The 21,395-nt window shown below is 46.2% G+C and overlaps 1 protein-coding gene across 2 annotated transcripts in view; it reads right to left on the minus strand.

The window, feature by feature from the left end:
- LOC141047030 (uncharacterized) overlaps positions 1–21,395 on the minus strand; it is a 406,067-nt gene that overhangs the window by 168,201 nt on the left and 216,471 nt on the right. The window lies entirely within an intron of this gene.

Genomic DNA, 21,395 nt, shown 5'->3' on the forward strand with positions numbered 1-21,395 from the left:
CTTCTCCTCTGCGTTTCACCCTCAGACCAATGGGCAGACAGAGAGAACAGTCCAGACCTTGGAGTCATATTTGAGATGTTTTATTTCCGCTGATCAGGATGATTGGGTTTCATTTTTGCCCTTGGCCGAATTTGCTTTAAATAATAGAGCTAGTTCTGCCACTTTGATGTCACCTTTTTTTTGTAACTTTGGGTTTCATCCTCGATTTTCTTCAGGGCAGGTGGAGCCCTCTGCCTGCCCAGGTGTTGACACTGTGGTGGAGAGAATGCACCAGATCTGGGACCAAGTGGTGGATAAGTTATCTCTCTCCCAGGAAAAGGCCCAGCAGTTTTCCAACCGACATAGGACCATTGGTCCCCAGTTTAAGGTTGGTGATATGGTGTGGTTATCATCAAAAAATATTGCTATGAAGGTGGCTTCTCCTAAGTTTAAGCCTAGATTTATTGGACCTTACAAGATTTTGGAGATTATTAATCCGGTCTCTTTTCGTTTGGCTCTTCCTGTCACATTTAAAATCCATAATGTGTTCCATAAGTCTTTGTTGAAGAGGTTTGTTGAACCTGTTGTTCCGGGGGTGGCACCTCCAGATCCTGTATTGGTTGAAGGTAACATGGAATATGAGGTAGAGAAAGTACTGGATTCCCGTCTGGCTAGACGGAGACTCCAGTATTTGGTTAAGTGGAAGGGTTATGGTCAGGAGGATAATTCCTGGGTCTCTGCCTCTGATATTCATGCCAAAAGATTGGTGCGTGCCTTTCATCAGGCTCACCCTGATCGCCCTGGTGGCGTGGTTGAGGGTTCGGTGACCCCTCCTCAAGGGGGAGGTACTGTTGTGAGTTCATTTTTCCCTTCAACACTGAGGCCCGAGGAACTCCCTCTTCTGGTAAGGAAAGGTAGTGAGCCTGATTATCAGGCATCTGAGACTAATGATGATGACTGGCTGAGTGGAGTCTCTGACTGGATATAAGGCTGTCGACGCCCTTCTGCCCTGCGGGTGATTTCTCTGTGGACTTCTAGGACACCAGTCTGATTCCTGCTCCCCTAAAGCTAAGTTTTTTGCTTTGCCTGTTGCATTTGTGTTTTGTTTTTGTTTTCCTTGCTTTTCTGGATTCTGCCATTCCCTGCTGGGGTGAGCTGATTCCCCTTGTGCCTATAGCTCTGTCTTCAGTATATGCCTGAGTACTGACATAGCTTTTTGAAGCCTAGCGTCTTCAGGGCCTTTTTCACTGTCAGTCTGTTGGCTCTTATTTTCATAGGGTTTTTCACGGATTGCAGATAGCAGCCTTCCTGTCCTTTCCTATGTAGTTAGCTTGGGCCCCGTCTTTGCTCAGCCTATCTTTCTGTCTGTGTTAGTGTTTTCATCTTACTTCACCGTCATTATATGTGGGGGGCTGCCTATTGCTTTGGGGTCTGCTCTGGGGCAGTTTAGATTTCCCCTTTCTTTCTTTAGGCCTATTTATTTCTCCGGCTGTGATCGAGGGGTCTAGGGCATCGTAGGAACCCCCCACGGCTACTGCTAGTTGTGTTGATAAGTTCAGGGGTCTGCAATCCGATAGCTGCCAACTTCTCTGGTTTTCTGGACTTAGCTAGCATCTGTGTTTTTGCCTCCTACGGTGACTCAATCATAACAGCCCAAGCTAACTAAACAGGACAGGAAAGGAAGGTTGCTGTCTGCAATCTGCCAAAACACTATCAAAGACATAAGCCAACAGGCTGATATGGAAAAAGACCCTGAAGCAGCTAGGCTTCAAAAACTATATCAGCACTCAGGTATTTTCTGAAGACAGAGCTAAAGGAATTCAGCTCACCCCAGCAGGGAATGGCAGAAATCCAGAAAAACAAAGTCAAAGCACAAATGCAAAAAGCAGAGCAGAAAACTTAGCTTTAGAAGAGCAGGAATTCAGACTGGTCTCCAAGGATCCCTCAGAGAAATCACCCGCAGGGCAGAAGGGCTTTGGCGGCCATATATCCAGTCAGTAACTCCACTCAGCCAGTCATCATCATTAGTCTCAGGTGCTTGATAATCAGGCTCACTACCTTTCTTTACCAGAAGAGGGAGTTCATCGGGCCTCAGTGGTGAAGGGGAAAATGAACTCACAACACAGTAGCCTCCGTCATATTCATCGCATTCTCAAGGCAACAGCGGGCGGAGCTTGCAAAATCAAACTTGAGCGGGAAACGTTAGTGTGGAGACTAGGAGTATGGTGACGGAAGCGGTGGACAGGTCGGCTAAGCGTGTTGCTGCAGATGCGGGGTTGTCGGATATAACTCAGGAGCAGTCAGCCGGTAAGTGAGTGGTGTCAGGGAAATGGTTCAAAGGGAAAATAGTCAGAGGTGAGGAGTGGCCGGGAATAGTGTGCAGGCCCTGCAGCCTAATACATACGCTGCGGAGGCCGAGGGGTCAGACAGGAGGATGTGACTGCAGACCAGACCCCCGTGCTGGGGAAGTGTGTGTGTGTCAGAATGTAGGCTGGCCGATAACTCTCCACTGCCCAGTTTATGCCATGCATGACCTTTAAGGTAAGGTTTCGGTAGCTGTCCACGTAGTTGCCCATGAGGATATCTCTGAAAATCTCATGCTCATTATGTATATGCCAGTCTAGCACCACATCTTCTGGATGTTCCACTAAGAAAGCCACCTGCCACGGGCAGATAGCACCATTGGTTTTCTGTGCCCATGTTTTCCATATAGCTGACCTAGCGGCATTGGGACGGGCATGTAAGGTCACCAAGATGATGAGGCCTAGATCAGAAGGGCGCGCCAGCTCTGGAAGGTATGCCGAGGACAGGCTCTAGAAGCCCACTCCTGATCTGCTGGACACACAAGGAAACATGAAAAGTAAATGTTCAGCCATCATCATTGCTAGAAATCTGCCCCACAGAAGGAAAGTAGTGAAGGCAAAGACACAGAGCATGACCCTCAGCATGCAAACTGTTCTTATAGTCATTCACACAGACAGGAAAACGTCTCGAGGTCAGGTCCTGCTGTACGCTCTGCCTGAGACCTTTACACTATTACACAATGTGCTGAGCTCATCATTTTCTCCAAACTGTGGCCTCGAAAGGGGTTTGGCCTGATTATTTGCAGGACATCTAGTATCCTTCCAGTGCGAGTGTTATACTGTGGTATTAGCAGTAGGAGAACTATAATATAGTATTAGTAGTACGAAAATTATACTACAGTAATAGTACAATGTTGTAGTCAGGGGCGTAACTTCTGCAGTCGCTGCTGTGACCGGGCCCGGCGGGTCATTGGCAAGCCAATGGCGACACCTGCAAAAGTTAAAATCTGTAGCCGTGCAGGAGATTCCTCCCGCATGGGAACAGTTAACAGCCGCCGGCCAATCACAGGCCTGCAGCTGATGTCACTGTCATACGCTGCATTTTATACTCCTATGGGGCTGCTGCATTATACTATATATGACTATGGGGTGCATAATACTTTATAGGAAGACTATGGGGTGCATTTTACTACTATGAAGAACTATGGGGTGCATTATACTGTATCAAGGATAATGGGCTGTGCATTATACTTTATGGATGACTATGGAGGTGCATTTGATTATACTACATGGATAGCTGTGAACTGTGCAGTATATTATATGGAGGACTATGGGGGTGCATTATATTATATGGAGGACTATGGGGTGCATTATACTTCTTATATGGATCCCCATGACTTCTATGTAAGCCCCTGATGATTATAATGGTTTATTTTCTTCTATACATTACAGAACAATGGCAGAACGGGGGACAAATATGTACCAGGATGAGGCACTGGATAGTTAACGCCACTGAAGTCAGACTATAAAACATTGCAACAAAGCTATAGTGTGTGAAATGAATAGGGAAAATGTGAATTTGGGTGGAAAATATTTTGGCATGAGGGGGCCCCATTTGAAAGTTCGCACCGGGGCCCATAACTTTGTAGTTACGCCATTGCCTACAGCTACCCCACGGCCACGGGCAGCAGTGGGTATCCGTCACCAGAGTTACCTGACTGTACAGTGTGCTCCTATGTAACGCTCTGTGTCTATGGAGATAGCGCTCAGCTGTCAGTATTGGTAGCAACGTGTCCTGCCTGTGATCTAGCATGTATCCATCTACTTTCTTGGCCTACTGAGAGAAATGTTTTGATCAGTTGAAAGTTATACAACCTGAGGATTGTGCATGTGTGCGCTGCCCACATGTAGTAATATGTGTATTTATATATATATATTATAATTTACTCCGACCCCTATATAAACCCTGCCCCTCCGTCCACTTTCCCATGCTCCTGTTCCAATCCTGGGGTCTTTTTTGTCCCCCCTTGGTCATCCACATGCTGAACATCTGGGACATGACTAACATTGCACAATGTGTGCTTGTTCATCGCCAGAGGCAGTGTTGTGTCCAGTGTGTGAGGAGACGGAGACTTGTCTGTGGTGTTAACCCCTCTGCTGCCATGTTGGGCACAGCCTGTGAAGAGGAGCGTCTCTTCCTGTGTATCCGGCCACAGGCTGCACATAGGAGGCTGCTTCTTCTATCCGGGGAAGTTCATGAAGCAGAAGCCTCTGTGTGATTTATGTGAAGTAACTTGTCTGACATGTCATGGGTCCTGGTCAGCAGGTGATTGCAGTCTATTAGCTGGTTTCGATGTTAGGTACAGGTGAGTCAGAACTAGATGTTGGGTGGAAGCCTTCCAGTATTTGTAAGGCCTCGTGCACACACTGAATACTTGGTGAGTTTTTACCTCAGTATTTATAAGGCCTCGTGCACATGCTGAGTATTTTGTGAGTTTTTACCTCAGTATTTATAAGGCTTCGTGCACACGCTGAGTACTTGGTGAGTTTTTCGCTCATTATTTGTAAGGCCTCATGGACACGCTGAGTATTTGGTGTTTTTTACCTCAGTGTTTGTGAGGCCTCGTGCACACATTGTGTATTTGCTGAGCTTTTTACCTCAGTATTTAACCCCTTCCTGCCCCTTGACGCCACCGTATGCGTCATGAAAACTAGTGACTTCCTGACCCCGTCACATGACCGGGGGGCCCACAGAGTCTGAACAGCCCGGGGCCCTGGCTACCCTTAATCTACCCCTGGTAGGGGCTCACGTCGGGGCTTGGAAGGGAAGTAGTGACGTTTTGGAATGCAGACTTTAATGGAATGGTCTGCGGGTGTCATGTCGCGTTTGGAGAGCCTCTGATGTGCCTAAACTATGGAAACTCCCCACAAGTGACCCCATTTTGGAAACCAGACCCCCCAAGGAACTTATCTAGATGTGGGGTGAGAACTTTGAACCTCAAAGGGCTTCATTGAAGTTTATAATGCCCGGGCGTGAAAATAAAAAAAAATTATATTTTTTCCACAAACATGATCTTTTAAGTCCCCAATTTTTTTATTTTCCCTAGGGTAACAGGAGAAATTGGACCCCAAAAGTTGTCCAATTTGTCCTGAGTACGCTGATATCCCATATGTGGGAGAAAATTACTGTAGAGGCACACGTCGGGGCTTGGAAGGGAAGTAGTGATGTTTTGGAATGCAGACTTTGATGGAATATTCTTCGGGTGTCATGTTGCCTTTGGAGAGCCCCTGATGTTCCTATACTGTGGAAACCCCCGCACAAGTGACCCCATTTTGGAAACTAGACCACTGAGGACTCAAATTTTAATATTTTTATGTATACTAGCTAAAACTGTAAAAAGATATATTTTTCCTGTAAAAAACTGAGATCATCACTTTGCAGCCACATAGGGCAAGAATGGAGACCCAACTGAGCATGTGCACTGCTGTTCAATTCTAGAAGAGAAAAAAGTGCCAGAGGGGGTTGCCCGTTGACAGCAAGTTCTCTACTCATGCTTGCAAACATTGTTATAAGATGCAGTTATCCCTCATCAATAGTATTATGTGCACCCATGCATGTACTATAGATTTGAGTTACTGCAAATTGTGTACTCTTCACTGGGTAAAAATACTCATCAAAATTACTATGAGGAGTATTGTTACACCTCTGTAAGATATTACAATTTGAGAATCATCAGTGGTTGATACCCTTTTAAAGGAGAACTGTAAAACATCGGAGTCTCCTCCGGTCTCTATCAGGCTCAGTATAGGAGTGGATAAAAGAAACCGCTCCCATTCTCATCCAGGAGAAAGGGATGATTTGTTCTCACTTCTTACTATTGTGCTAGCCCAGTTTTTGTTAATGAGGAGCTATTAATCTTTTACAGGACCATTTTCAGTTTTCTATAGTACAGAGTTGTATCTTTACAGTATAAATGTCACACTGATGGGCCGCGTGGCATCCAATGTTTTCTGCTCACACCCATCTGATTTCAGTCACATTGCAGCCGAATACAGCGGGGGAAAACTCCATAGACCTGCCTGGCCTGACAGAATAACATTGCTCCCCACAGATCTGCCTGGCCTGATAGAATAACATTGCTCCGAGTGCAGGCCAATATTTAGAGGATTGCACTCATCTGATTTTTATGGCAGCATGAGTGAGACACAAAATGTGAAGAATCACATATTATACAGAACTGGCAGTAAATAAGACAAGGGAAGCAGAACTATCAATATGGAGGGGGGAAACAGCTGTGGCCACAAATATTGCATCAGGTCATAGATAAGGAGTGTGAGGTTTTATTGTCCTGTGATCTGATCCAGGGTTTTGAAGTCTCCAGGAGATCTGAGGAGCACATTCCTTCATTGATGTAGCAAGACATAAATCCATGCGACACAGTTATTCCCGCTCTGTCACAGGTCGTCATCAATTTGTAAGGCTGGTTTCACATTCGCGCTTTTTAAGCGCACGCACGGCCGGGGGTAGCTCCGCCCCCGAGCCGGCTCTCTGCCTGGCGTGCCCGCCCCTTCCTTGTAGCGCCGCCTCCTAGCGCACAGCGGCGCCTGCGATCGGCGCACCCTATCTTTAGCATAGGGTGCGCAGATCGTGCGCAGGCCGTGCGCTAGTTGCGCTTTGACCTGCGCTGCGCACTTTTGACGGTGCGCCGTGCGCGCCAAAATCAAACTTTTCGGATTTTGGCGCGCACGGCGCACCGTCAAAAGTGCGCAGCGCAGGTCAAAGCGCAACTAGCGCACGGCCTGCGCACGATCTGCGCACCCTATGCTAAAGATAGGGTGCGCCGATCGCAGGCGCCGCTGTGCGCTAGGAGGCGGCGCTACAAGGAAGGGGCGGGCACGCCGGGCAGAGAGCCGGCTCGGGGGCGGAGCTACCCCCGGCCGTGCGTGCGCTTAAAAAGCGCGAATGTGAAACCAGCCTAAATTTGTACGAAAAAATAAAAATGTGAATAATGCCTAACATTACAAAGATAATTTTTTCCTCTGGAAAATATGCCATAGCCGGTCCCATCAGTGGTGGCAGCAGCAGCAGTCAAACCCTCAACGAAAAGCAGCTTATGTCTTTTTAAGAAAAAACAATTATGGATTAAAAAAAATACAGCTAGTCCGGCTGTATGGGCTACATGGAAGTGCGGGTCTGGTCTACTGGTGAGGACTTCCCTGCAGATAGTTCCCCCAATAAACCGCAATGTGTAAACACAGCCCGATACAGATCCAACTGCAGTTACTCTCCACTAATATCACCCCGAGCTTTATCATTATAGAAATGAAAATCCAACTCATAGCTGTCAAACTATTTTATTACAAGTCAAATAGTTAGAACTTAAAAAGAGAACTATATAAATATATGCAGACATACAAATGAATGATAATGAGTCTTAGAAATCAAAGCAATGAATTAAGCCACATTAGAGATAAATGACAAAAAGGCAAAACACATTTTGTACCAAAGTCCCCTGCGCTTTAGCTGCAAAAATTGTATTGCGGTACTTAACACAAAATTCCTTTCTCATTGAATACACTATGGGACATGAGCGTGGGTAAAGGAAAGGGGTGGGTCTCAGTGACTTCACAATCTAAACTATCGTAAGGGTCAATATTTTCTGTCAGATGAGTTTCAAGAAGAAATATTAGGCATTTAAAGAGAACTGTGTATAATAGTGTAGCGCTGAGATGTCTTAAAGGGAACCTGTCAGCAGGATTGTGCACAGTAACCTACAGACACTGTAAGGTTGGCGTAGTTATACTGATTACAATGATGCCTTGGTTGATGAAATCCATCTTGTGGTTGTTGTTTAATCTGTGTTTGTAGTTTTCAGTTAATGAGATTCTCGTGCTTCGGGGTGGGGCTGTGAGCGGGGCTTTATGTGGTGCTCTGATTACATACGCATCTGTATTGGCTTATGACAGGTTACTGATCCCTCACTGACCTGACCCCCATTTTTACATAATGCATATAATAACGTTGATATTATTGTTGATAATGCCTATAATATTTTGGCTATTGTGAGGCTTAGAAAAAAAATTACATCCAGCAAAGTGTCAGCGGCGATGGCGGCGCCTGTGCAGTGGCATCTATAAGTAAGAGATAGATGCTACTGGACAGGGGCCGCTGGTGTCATTTTTCTGGATGTAATTTTTTTTTTATTATAGGCATTATCAACAATAATAACAACACTATTATATGCATTACGTAAAATAGGGGGCAGGTCACTGAGGGATCAGTGGTATAAAGAAGAAACCATGAGGTGGTGCACAAGTAGGTTCCCAGGCTAGTATATAAAGAAAATAAAACTTGGCACTCAACTTATTAGTAGAATGCAGAAGTCATTTTAATGCAAATCAATATGAGACGTTTCGGTCCCACACAGACCTTCGTCAGTCCGACTGCTTAAAGAGGAAGAAAGAGAGTGAGTGTATAATCACTCATTTGTAGCATGCTTGTATACCGACAGGTAGATGTGGGTGAATGGGAACCCACACTAAATCTGCATTGGTATGCAGTGGAGGGGGAATGCTGCCGACACCGACGCGGTGTCCACCTCTAGTCAGATCTGACTAGCGGTGGATGCCGCATCGGTGTAGGAAGCACTCCCCCTCCACTGTATACCAATGCAGATTTAGTGTGGGTTCCCATTCACCCACATCTACCTGTCGGTACACAAGCATGCTTCAAATAAGTGTGTACAAGGTGTACAGAGCGTGGCTGCATGTGTACAGAATATAATGCAGCCCCCCTCATAGGGTATCATGCTGCCCCCCTCATGGGGTATGATGCTGCCCTCCCTTATATGGGGTATCATGCTGTCCCCCCATATGGGGTATCATGCTGCCTCCCCTCATGGGGTATCATGCTGACCTCCCTTATATGGGGTATCATGCTGCTCCCTTTATATGGAGTATCATGCTGCCCCCCCTCATGCGGGGTATCATACTACCCCCCTCATACGGGGTATCATGCTGCCCCCATCATACGGGGTATCATGCTGCCCCCTCTTCATACGGGGTAAATCATGCTGCACCCTCATATGGGTATCATGCTGTTGCCCCCCCATAGGGGTATCATAATCATTCAACCAGAGGGGGCGGTGGCCCCGGGCCCCATGCTCTGAGGGGGCCCACCCGGAGCTACACTAAGTAACTGTATCTGTGGTAGACCAGGGAGAATCGATCATCACCCTGCTCTGCTGCTATGTTCTCTTCTCTGCCACATGACCTGTGATGAGGTCACAGGAGGGGAGGAGTCGAGGTCACATGATCAGGGGCCTCTCAGTGTTTATATGCAGGACTCTGCCATGCTGGTTGTCATGGTGCTGGATGAAGGGAAGTTTCTGTGTGGGGTCAGGAGTTTACAGGGTGGATGTAGAAGAGCTGTGTGTGTAGGAGGTGTACGGAGTAGAGCCGTTCGTGTAAGAGGTGTACGGAGTGGAGCCGCGTGTGTACGAGGTGTACAGATTGGAGTCCTGTGTGTACGAGGTGTACGGAGCGGTGTCACGTGTGTAAGAAGCGGAGCCGCGTGTGTACAAGGTGTACGGAGCGGAGCAGCGTGTGTACGAGGTGTACGGAGCAGAGCCATATGTGTACAAGGTGTACGGAGCATGGCCACGTGAGTACAAGGTGTACGGAACAGAGCCGCGTGTGTACAAGGTTTACGGAGTGAAGCCATGTGTGTACTGAGGGGAGCCGTGTGTGTGCGAGGTGTACGGAACGGAGCCGTGTGTGTACGAGGCATAGAAAGCGGAACGGTGTGTGTATGAGGTGTGAGGAGCGGAGCCTTGTGTGTAGGAGGTGTACGGAGCGGAGCCGTGTGTGTATGAGGTATGCGGAGCTATGCGTGTACAAGGTGTATGGTGGGGAGCATTCATACCTCCCAACCGTCTTGATTTTGAGAGAGTCAGACCCGGTCAGGAGCTTACTTTTCCCGTGGACACAGGAGTACATGGCAGAGCCCCGAGGAGCACTTTAAAATTTGCATGTGGTGTTCCACTGGAAGTGACGTGCTGGAAGCTGACCGGAAATTAGGTAATTTCTGGAGGAGATTGTGACGGTACCATGGAGGCACCTCAGGGAATGCTTCCGATCCATCACCGTCTCCTCCGACAGCGCATACAGCGGGATTGCCTTGGACTCAGGGATGTCAGCCATGTGAGCGGATCATGATATGTCCTGCACCGGGAGGCTCAGGTGGGCACTACAATGGGAGCCGGGCTTCTATAGTATCTTTATAGAATCTTTCTTTCTCTCTCTGTTTCTTTCTCTCTCTTGTTTCTTTCTCTGTTTCTTTCTCTCTCTGTTCTCTTTCTTTCTCTGTTCTTTCTTCCTCTGTTCTTTCTTTCTTTCCCCTTTTCTTTCTCTCTCTCTGTTCTTTCTTTTGCTGTTCTTTCTTTGTTTCCTCTCTTTCTTTCTCTCTAATCTTTCTCTCTGTTTTTTCGTTTTCTCTCTCTCTGTTCTTTCTCTCTCGCTGTTCTCTTTCTTTCTCTCTGTTCTTTCGTTCTCTCTCTGTTCTTTCTTTCCTCTTTCTCTCTCTTCTTTCTTTCTCTCTGTTCTTTCTTTCCCCGCTTTATCTCTCTAATCTTTCTCTCTCTGTTATTTCTTTCACTCTCTTGCTCTGTTCTTCCTTTCTCTCTCTCTCTGTTCTTTCTTTCTCTCTGTTCTTTCTTTGTCTCTGTTCTTTTTCTCTCTGTTCTTTCTCTGTAATGTAATCCCCTTCATATGGTATAATACAGCCCCCCCAAAGAATAGAATGTAGCCCCTTCAGAATATAATGCAGCCTCCCTCATAAGGTATCATGCTGCCCTCCCTTGTATGGGGTATCATGCTGCCCCCCCATCATACGGGGTATCATGCCGCCCCCTCCTCATACGGGGTATCATAATACCCCCCTCATATGGGGTATCATGCTGCCACCCATCATATGGGGTATCATGCTGCCCCCTCCTCATACGGGGTATATCATGCTGCACCCCATACGGGGTATCATAATCATGCAACCAGGACTCACTATATAAATTAAAAAACTATACTCACCTCTCCTCGCTCCCACGCTGATTTCGGCTGCGGCTCTGCTCTGATGTCAGGAGCTGCGCTGCAGTCAGATCGGCACACAGTGGGGGCGCGATGAAGCGATGTCATCGCGCACCCGCTGTGTGTCAGAGGAAGAGGGTAATGATGGGAGAGGGAGCGCATTATTGCGGCGCGCACTTGGGGGCCGCGCTGACGCCGCAATAATGGTGTATATATATATATATTATTTTTGGCAACAGCGCGGTCATCTGCTGAGGTTCTCTAGTTAGGGGCCCGCTCAGAAGTTTCGCCCCCCCTAAACGGCGTAGCGGGAAGAAAAATCAAAACGCCAGAATTATGGTTTTTGGTTGCCTCGACATTGCATTAAAATGCAATATCGGGCGATCAAAAGATCGTATCTGCACATAAATGATATCATTGAAAACGTCAGCTCGATGCGCAAAAAATAAGCCCTCACCCAACCCTAGATCACCAAAAATGAAGACGCTACGGGTATCGGAAAATGGTGCAAAATTTGTTTGTTTTTTTCAGCAAACTTTGGATTTTTTTCACCACTTAGATAAAAAATAAACTAGATATGTTTAGTGTCTATGAACTCGTAATGACCTGGAGAATCACAATGGCAGGTCATTTTTAGTATTTAGTGAACCTAGAAAAAAAAAACAAACAAAAAACAAGTGTGGGATTGCACTTTTTTTGCAATTTCACCGCAATTGGAATTTTTTTCCCGTTTTCGACTACACAACATGCTAAAACCAATGATGTCATTCAAAAGTACAACTCATCCTGCAAAAAATAAGCCCTCACATATTGACAGAAAAATAAAAAAGTTAAAGCTCTGGGAAGAAGGGGATCAAAAAACGAAAACTCAAAACCGAAAAAAGCTCCGTCATTAAGGGGTTAATATCGGGCAGCGTTAGCTGCAGGGTGCAGCTAACACTGCCCACTATCAGAGCCCGCAGCCCAGGGCCCCCGCTCCCCCAGCCTATGCGTCCACTATGGGGCCGTAAGTCAGGGGTACCTGGCGTCAGCGCGGCCCCCAGTGCACGCCGCATTCAACTGTATCGGCATCAGATGCCAATACAGTTGAAAGCAATAATGGAAGACAGCGCATCACATGATGCTCCCTCTCCCATCATTCCCCTCTGCCTCTGACACACAGTGGGTGCGTGATGATGTCACCTCATCGCGTACCTGCTGTCTGTAAGGCCGACTGCAGCACAGCTCCTGACATCACTGAAACCAGAGCAGAGCCGCCGCCGAAATCAGTATGGGAGCGAGGAGAGGTGAGTATTGTTTTTTAATATTTATATATATATATATATATATATATATATATATCTCAATCAGTGAGTCCTGGATGTATTATACCCTATGAGGGGGACAGTATTATTCCCTATGGGAGGAGCTGCATGATACCCTATGGAGGGGGAGCTGCATGATACCCTGTGGAGAGGGAGCAGCATGATACCTTATGAGGGGGACAGCATGATACCCTATGAGGGGGGCAGCATGATACCTTATGAGGGGGGCAGCATGATATCCTATGAGGGGCTGCATTAGACTATATGAGGGGGGTTGCATTATATTCTATGGAGGTACTGCGTTATACCTTATGAGGGGGCTACATTATATTCCGTGGGGGGCTGTATTATACTATATGAAGGGGGCTACATTATAGCCTATGGGGGGTTGCATTATACTCTGAGGCTGGCTGCATTACTTTATAATCTATGAGGGGGCTACATTATACTATATGAGGGCTGCATTATATTCTGTGAGGGGCTGCATTATATTCTGTGATGGGACTACTTCATATACTATGAGGGAGCTATATTGTACCCTACTTGGGGGCTACTTTATATTCTATGAGGGGGGGCTACCCCAACCCCTGCTACATAATTAAAACGTGTATATTATATTATATCCTGATATTAGTGCATTTTACCGCACAATTGGTGGTTTTGCATTTATTACTATGTAGCTACATAGTGGGTCTAAGGTACTCCAGTCCGATGCTGGCTGAGCGCCTCCATGATTGGGTGCTGGTGTCAGCTCTATATGAGAGCTGACTCCCTGCCATAACTCCCATGATCAGTGCGAGCATTGCAGATTATCAGATCGGCCATCTGTCACTATTCAATGATGTCCCATAGTGGGACAATGTAAAAAGTTATTAAAAAGTGTTATAATATTTTAAAAATCCCCAAACAAACAAAAAAAATCCAATAAATACACTAGCTTATGAGCAAAAAAGTACAAATATTTGGTATTGTCGTCTCTGTAACGACTTAACCTATAAAAATGTCTCACTAGTTAATCCCTTCAGTGAACAACGTAAAAAAAATCCAATGCTTTATCATCATACGGAAGAAAAAGTGCAATAAAACGTGATAAAAAAGATGAATGTAAATAAGAATGGCACCGCTGAAAACGTCATCTTGTTCTACAAAAAACAAGCCATCATACATACAGCTCCATCAGCGGAAAAATAAAAAAGTTATAGCTCTCAGAATAAAGCAATGCAAAAATAATTATTTTTTTCTATAAAATTGTAAAATAATGCTTATCCTGTAAAATACTCAGGACTAGTTACCAGATAAAAATATAGTGGTTTATTTGGATTCTTCCATCAAAGAAAGGTTATTACAGAAAAACAGGTGAATAAAAATAGGTGAGAGATTGTCCATCAGTTCATAGCAAAGCAACGTGTATTCTTCTTTCTCTCCGGGATCTCACATGGCAAATGGCGTCTGTCTCTCAGTTCGGCTTCTTCGTAGTAAAGTAACATACCAGCTGTTGTGTCATGTCATGGCCCAGAACAGATGACATCTTCGTGTCTGTCTCTCATGATGGTGAGGGAAGAAGAGCGACCTCTACAGTTAGCCATGAATTATATACGTCTCCTAAAGCACGTGGTCTCTACATATATGGAGCTGTCTTTCTACCATGAGCCAAGCTTAAAAATAGCCTATGTCGTGTAAGCTAAAGCAATGTACAGAACTGAGTCTTATAAGAAATTAACGGATTATTAATATTTAACAAAAATAGCTTTTATTGTATAATAGCAATAAAACATACAAAAGATATAAATGTGGTATCACTGTAATCGTACTAACCTGAAGAATAAAACTGTCTTACCAATTTTACCACATTTGACAAAAATGGGTTTGAATGACTACTAACGGTAATATCCTCACCAGTGACCTCTTTGCTTGCAATCAGTGAGTGTGTATAAAAGCTGAGTGAGTTTCTGGGATCCAGACAGACTCTTGCACCTTTCATCCAGCCACTGACGTTTCTGGATTGTGAGTCAAGGGGAAAGCAAAAGAATTGACAAAGGATCTACGGAAAAAGGTTGTTGAACTGTATAAAGCAAGAAAAGGATATAAAAAGATATCCAAGAAATTCATAATGCCAGTCAGCAGAGTTAAAACTGTGATTAACAAAGTGAAATTCAGGGCTCTGTAAATGCAAAACCACTGTCAGGTAGACCAACAAAAATTTTGTCCACAACTGCCAGGAAAATTGTTCGGGATGCAAAGAAAAACCCACAAATAACATCAGCTGGAATAGTGGACTCTCTAAAAATTAGCGTTGTGGCTGTTTCAGAATGCACAATAAGGAGACACTTGAAGAAAAATGGGCTGCATGGTTGAGCCATCAGAAAAAAGCCATTACTACGCAAATGCCAAAAATTATCTCGTCTACAAAACAAAACGGCACAGAGACAAGCCTCAAAACTTCTGGAACAAGGTAATTTGGAGTCATGAGACCAAAATTGAACTTTTTGGCCACAACCATATATGTTTCATTTGGAGAAAGGTCAAAAAGGTCTATAAAGAAAGGAACACCATTCCTACTGTAAAGTGTCATGATCCAGGACGGGGTTTCGCTTTGGCCCGTCCTGGTCAGACTGGGGGGTTGTGTTCTGCCTCTCTCTGGCAGAGGGCGGCTATTTAATGTTCACTGGACCTAGGTCCGGTGTCAGTTATACTCCTGCCCTCGGCTGAGTTAGTTGACCTCTTGTATACGTGTGCCTTGTGCCTGATAACTTGTTGCTTGTTTGGTTGTGATCCGGTTGTGTCCCTGTTACGAGTTCTGTCTGCCCCTCTTGTACCGCACCGCTCTCTCATGTATGACTCTCTGCTTGTGACTCAACTGCTCTCTGCTTGTCCCTTTGGTACCGCACCGCCCTCTTGTGTATGACCTTTGGCTTTGTCTGATCTCCCGTCTGTTTACCCCTCCTGTACCTCGTTTGCCCGTACTGTGTATGACCTCTGTTTTGCCCGACTGAGTTCTCTACTTTCTCTGAAAGCAGAACGCTAAGCCGCGCCCCCTTGCAGTCACATGACTGTAGGTCCTGTGCCGGCTTGCTAAACTTCGGCGTTCAGTTCCTGTGCATCTGTAATTTCTGGCTGTTCTAGTCCCCAGGGGTCCCTACAGTGTGGGTGAGTCCCTGCTCAGCGGAGGCTGTACGCCGGCGCTCTCAGGATCCTGATATTATAACTGACCAATACTATTTTTTTTTCCTCTGCTCCCCTTCCCCTGTGTGTGTGATGGATCTTATGCACACTCTTTCTGAGCAGGTAAAGCACCTGACTCAGATGTCTCAGAAACTCCTTGGAGAACAACGAGTCCTGGCTCAGTCTCAGCAGCTGATCGCTGACACTGTGCAGGGGGCCTTTTTATCGGGGGCTCGGGATGTTACATTAGTTTCCCCGGAGTCTCCGGTTAAATTACCGGATATCTTTTCTGGAGATAAAAAAGAATTCAGAGTTTTCAAGGAGGGCTGTAAGCTTTTTTTTTCATTAAGACCACACTCTTCTGGGGATGAAAGTCAGAGAGTGGGGGTTATTATGTCCCTGTTAAGGGGAGCCCCCCAAGCTTGGGCTTTCTCCCTTCTGACCACGGCCCCTGAGCGTATGACTGTGGATGCATTTTTTGAGGCCCTGGGGCATATTTATGATGAGCCTGATCGGATGCGTATGGCTGAGGACATGGTGATGAGTTAGTGCCAGGGGAAGCACTCAGCCGAGTGGTTTTGCTCAGAGTTCAGATGCTGGGCTGCTGAGGTCTGCTGGAATGATGCCGCCCTCCGGGGTTTGTTCCGTAGAGGCCTGTCTGAACATCTGAAAGATGCCTTGGCTCTCCACCCTCCGCCTGATTCCCTGGAGGAGGCTATGACACAGGCCGTCCGAATGGATCGCAGGCTACGGGCGAGGGGAGTGATGCAAATTGAGACACCGTTTTTCTCCCAAGGAAGGGGAGCCAGTCCTACGTTGGAAATCACAGAGATGGGAACCATCGACCTCAAAGACAATGAAAGGAGACAACGGCATGTAGGAAAATGCTGTTTTCACTGTGGCAATTCTGGACATTGGAAAAAGGATTGCCCCTCCAGTCCACTAACCAACAAGCGACTGAGCCCGGGTGATTGTCGTGGAGGTCACCCAGGCTCTCAGGTACCCTTTTCTGCCTTCTCTAAAATGTTGTTGCAAGTGGAACTTTGTGGAGGGAGTGTCTCCACATCCACTTCTGCCTTCGTGGATTGGGGATCGTCATTGAACTTTATTGACTCTGACTTAGTGTACAGGTGTAAGTTAGGGACAGTTAGGTTGGAGACTCCTATTCACATTGTTGCCATTGACAAAACACCACTGGTTAAGAATGACGTTATGTTTTGTACTGAAGAGTTTCTCCTTAAAGTGAGTTCCTTGCACCAGGAACATATTTCATGTTTTGTGATGGACAACCTGCCTGCGGGACTGGTGTTGGGGTTCCCCTGGTTACAATTGCATAATCCTGTGATTAATTGGGAATCTCGGGACATTGTTAAATGTGGTCCCTATTGTTCAGAAAAATGTCTTGTTACTGTGTCTGTGTCGTTCGTGGGTCTGGAAGGTATTCCGGAGTGCCTGAAAGACTATACGGACGTTTTCTCCAAAAAAGAGGCTGAGGTTTTACCGCCACACCACCCATTTGATTGTGCCATTGACCTAGTTCCAGATGCTAAATTGCCCAAAGCCCACTTGTATAACCTTTCGGGTCCAGAACGGGCTGCGATGAAGGAATATATTTCCGAGAGTCTCCGTAAGGGACACATTCGTCCTTCTGTTTCTCCCGTGGCGGCGGGGTTCTTTTTTGTAAAGAAAAAAGATGGTGGTTTACGCCCATGCCTCGATTTTCGTTAGTTAAATAAGATAACTGTGAGGAATACGTATCCCCTTCCACTTACTCCTGATTTATACAACCAGTTGTCCGGAGCGAAGTGGTTTTCGAAATTAGATCTATGGGGAGCGTATAACCTTATCAGAGTCCGGGATGGAGATGAGTGGAAAACCCCTTTTCTCACGACTGAAGGGTTGTTTGAAAATTTGGTCAAGCCTTTCGGCCTGACCAATGCTCCAGCGGTCTTCCAAAATTTCATAAATCACGTGTTCTCTGATTTTATTGGACGTTTTTTGGTGGTATATTTGGATGACATATTGATCTACTCTCCTGATAAACAGGCTCACATTGGTCATGTTCGGGCAGTTCTCCAAAGACTCCGGGAGAACTGTCTCTTTGCTAAACTAGAAAAATATTTATTTTTTGCTCAGGAACTGTCCTTTCTGGGGTTCATCGTGTCTGCTGAAGGGTATCGCATGGATCCTAATAAGGTGCAGGCCATTGAGGAGTGGGTTCAACCTTGTGATTTGAAGGCTCTGCGTTTCCTAGGATTCGCCAATTACTATCGTAAATTTATAAAGGGGTTCTCACAGGTAGTTAAACCCCTCACAGACATAACTCAAAAGGGGGCCGATATCAAGAATTGGTCAACCGCAGCAGTAGCGGTATTTCAGTTTTTGAAAAAATGTTTCATGTCTGCCCCAGTTCTTATTCAACTGGACCCGTCTGAACCATTTATTGTTGAGGTAGATGCCTCAGAGGTGGGGGTGGGGGTGGTATTGTCCCAGGGACCCGCCACTTTGACCAATTTAAGACCTTGCGCCTTTTTCTCAAAGAAATTCTCCCCTGCGGAGAGAAACTATGATGTGGGGAATCGAGAACTTCTGGCCGTAAAGTTGGCCTTTGAAGAATGGAGGCATTTTTTGGAGGGTTCTGTCCATCCTATAACCGTAATTACTGACCACAAAAACCTAGCTTACATGGAGTCAGCTAAAAGGTTGACTCCCAGACAAGCTAGATGGTCACTTTTTTTTTCCCGATTCAACTTCTCGATCACTTTTCGGCCAGGGTCCAAAAATGTCAGAGCAGATGCCTTGTCACGCAGTCTAGATCCGGTGTCCCCCCCGGAACCTCCATCCTCCATTCTTCAGCCTGGGGTGGTGGTGGCAGGTATTTCTAATATGTTGGAACGGGAGATCCGGGAAGCCCAGTCTCTTGCACCTCCGGCTAAGCCAGTGGATAAACTTTTTGTGCCAGCTCAGTTTCGTCTCAAGGTCCTCCGGGAGTTCCATGACTCAGTTCTGAGTGGACATCCAGGGATCTCGACCACCCGGAAGGCCATTGTTAGGGTATTCTGGTGGTCTTCTTTAGCCTCTGATGTTGGGGAATATGTGTCTGCATGTGATGTTTGTGCCCGTGCAAAAACCCCCCATAACCGGCCGGGGAATTGGTACCACTGCCAAATCTTGAGAGACCATGGACTCATCTGTCCATGGATTTCATCACCAACCTTCCTCCCTCCAAGGGTAATACCGTCGTCTGGGTTGGGGTGGACAGGTTTAGTAAGCAGGCACATTTTGTACCTTTGGCAGCTCTACCTAATGCGGAAACATTGTCCAGATTGTTTGTTGAGCATGTGGTGCGGTTGCATGGGGTACCCTTGAATGTGGTGTCTGATAGGGGAGTGCAATTTGTTTCCAGATTTTGGAGAGCTTTTCGTAAGAGGTTAGGTATTGGCCTGTCCTTTTTATCCGCTTACCATCCAGAGACTAATGGGCAGACGGAGCGGACCAAAGTCTCTGGAGCAAATTCTGCGTTGCTTGACCTCAGCCCGACAGGATGATTGGTGTTCTGTGTTACCGTTGGCCGAGTTTGCATTTAACAACAGCAATAACCAGTCTACGGGTACATCTCCCTTTTTCTGCAATTATGGGTTTCATCCTCATTTTGGAGAATTTTCCCGTTTGAATTCTGGGTGTCCTGGGGCGGATGAGACGATCCAGCGGTGGGAGGTCCAGAGTAACATTACGAAGGCCCAGGACAAATTTAAATTTTTTGCGGACAAAAAAATGATCCGCGGGACCGGTGTTTCAGATTGGGGATAAGGTATGGTTGTCCACCAAGAATATAAGGCTCAAGGTCCCCTCTGCTAAGCTTGGACCCAAGTTTATAGGTCCCTATGAAATTACCGAAGCAGTTAACCCGGTGGCTTTTCGGTTGCGTCTCCCGCCATCTCTGCGGATCCCAAATGTTTTCCATAAGGCCCTTTTGAAACCTGTGAGGTCCGGTGGGGAGGGACCATCAGCTTCCCCGCCACCGGTTTTGGTAGACTGGCAGTCGGAGTACGAAGTGGAACGAATTGTCGACTCCAGGTTGGTCCGTCGTGCCCTTCAATATCTGGTACATTGGAAAGGCTATGGTCCTGAAGAACGTTCGTGGGTTCCTGCTCGATCGGTTCATGTGGATCGGTTGGTCCGAGTCTTTCACGCCAAGTACCCTGAGAGACCTGGGGGGTCCGGTGGCCCCCCCATTGAGAGGAGGGTACTGTCATGATCTAGGACAGGGTTTCGCTTTGGCCCATCCTGGTCAGACTGGGGGTTAATTGTTCTGCCTCTCTCTGGCACAGGGCAGCTATTTAATGTTCACTGGACCTAGGTCCGGTGTCAGTTATACTCCTGCCCTCGGCTGAGTTAGTTAACCTCTTGTATACGTGTGCCTTGTGCCTGATAACTTGTTGCTTGTTTCGTTGTGATCCGGTTGTGTCCCTGTTATGAGTTCTGTCTGCCCCTCTTGTACCGCACCGCTCTCTCGTGTATGACTCACTGCTTGTGACTCGACTGCTCTCTGCTCGTCCCTTTGGTACCGCACCGCCCTCTTGTGTATGACCTTTGGCTTTGTCTGACCTCCCGTCTGTTTAACCCTCCTGTACCTCGTTTGCCCGTACTGTGTATGACCTCCGTTTTGCCCGACTCTGAGTTCTCTACATTGTCTGAAAGCAGGATGCTAAGCCCCACCCCCTTGCAGTCACATGACTGTAGGTCCTGTGCCGGCTTGCTAAACTTCGGCGTCCAGGTCCTGTGCATCTGTGCTTTCTGGCTGTTCTTGTCCCCAGGGGTCCCTACAGTGCGGGTGAGTCCCTCCTCAGCGGAGGCTGTACGCCAGCGCTGTCAGAATCCTGATATAAAGCATGGAAGTGGATCGCTGAAGTTTTGGGGATATTTGAGCTTCAAAGGCACAGGAGACTTGGTCGAAGTTGAAGGAAAGATAAATGCAGCATGTTATCAGCAAATACTGGAGGCAAATTTGCAAACATCAGCCCTAAAGTTGCGCATGGGACGTACTTCGACGTTCCAACATGGCAACGATCTAAAACACAAGGCCAAGAATTTACAGGAACTGGAGGCTTTTTGAGAACTTTACCATCTAAGAAAGAGTCTTATTTTACATCCATGTAAGTGTTGCTATCTTGCTTGTTTTAATTATGTATGTTTTTAATTAGTGCTAAATGTGATCCCTAAATATTTGTGGTATATGGTCTTTGGGTATAACTTGCTAGATACGGCTTGAATACACTACTTTATATGATACATGATGTTGGTCCCCATATTTTGTCAAATGCCCAGTAGTACTTATGCACTGCTGAAATTTTTTGTTTAATATTTATTAACTACAATAAAAATATTTTTATGGGCTACACTTCTTTTTGCTCATTTTCTTTTATAACCATTCCTCGCTTATAAGTGTTTTTTGAGTTAAATACATTATATATATAAATCAGTATATATATATATATATATATATATATATATATACACACACACACACACACATATACACACAGCTCTGGAAAAAAAATTAAGA

The sequence above is a fragment of the Dendrobates tinctorius genome, unplaced genomic scaffold (assembly GCF_039654945.1).
Source record: "Dendrobates tinctorius isolate UK_male_01 unplaced genomic scaffold, ASM3965494v1 ptg000126l, whole genome shotgun sequence".
Taxonomy (NCBI): Eukaryota; Metazoa; Chordata; class Amphibia; order Anura; family Dendrobatidae; genus Dendrobates; species Dendrobates tinctorius.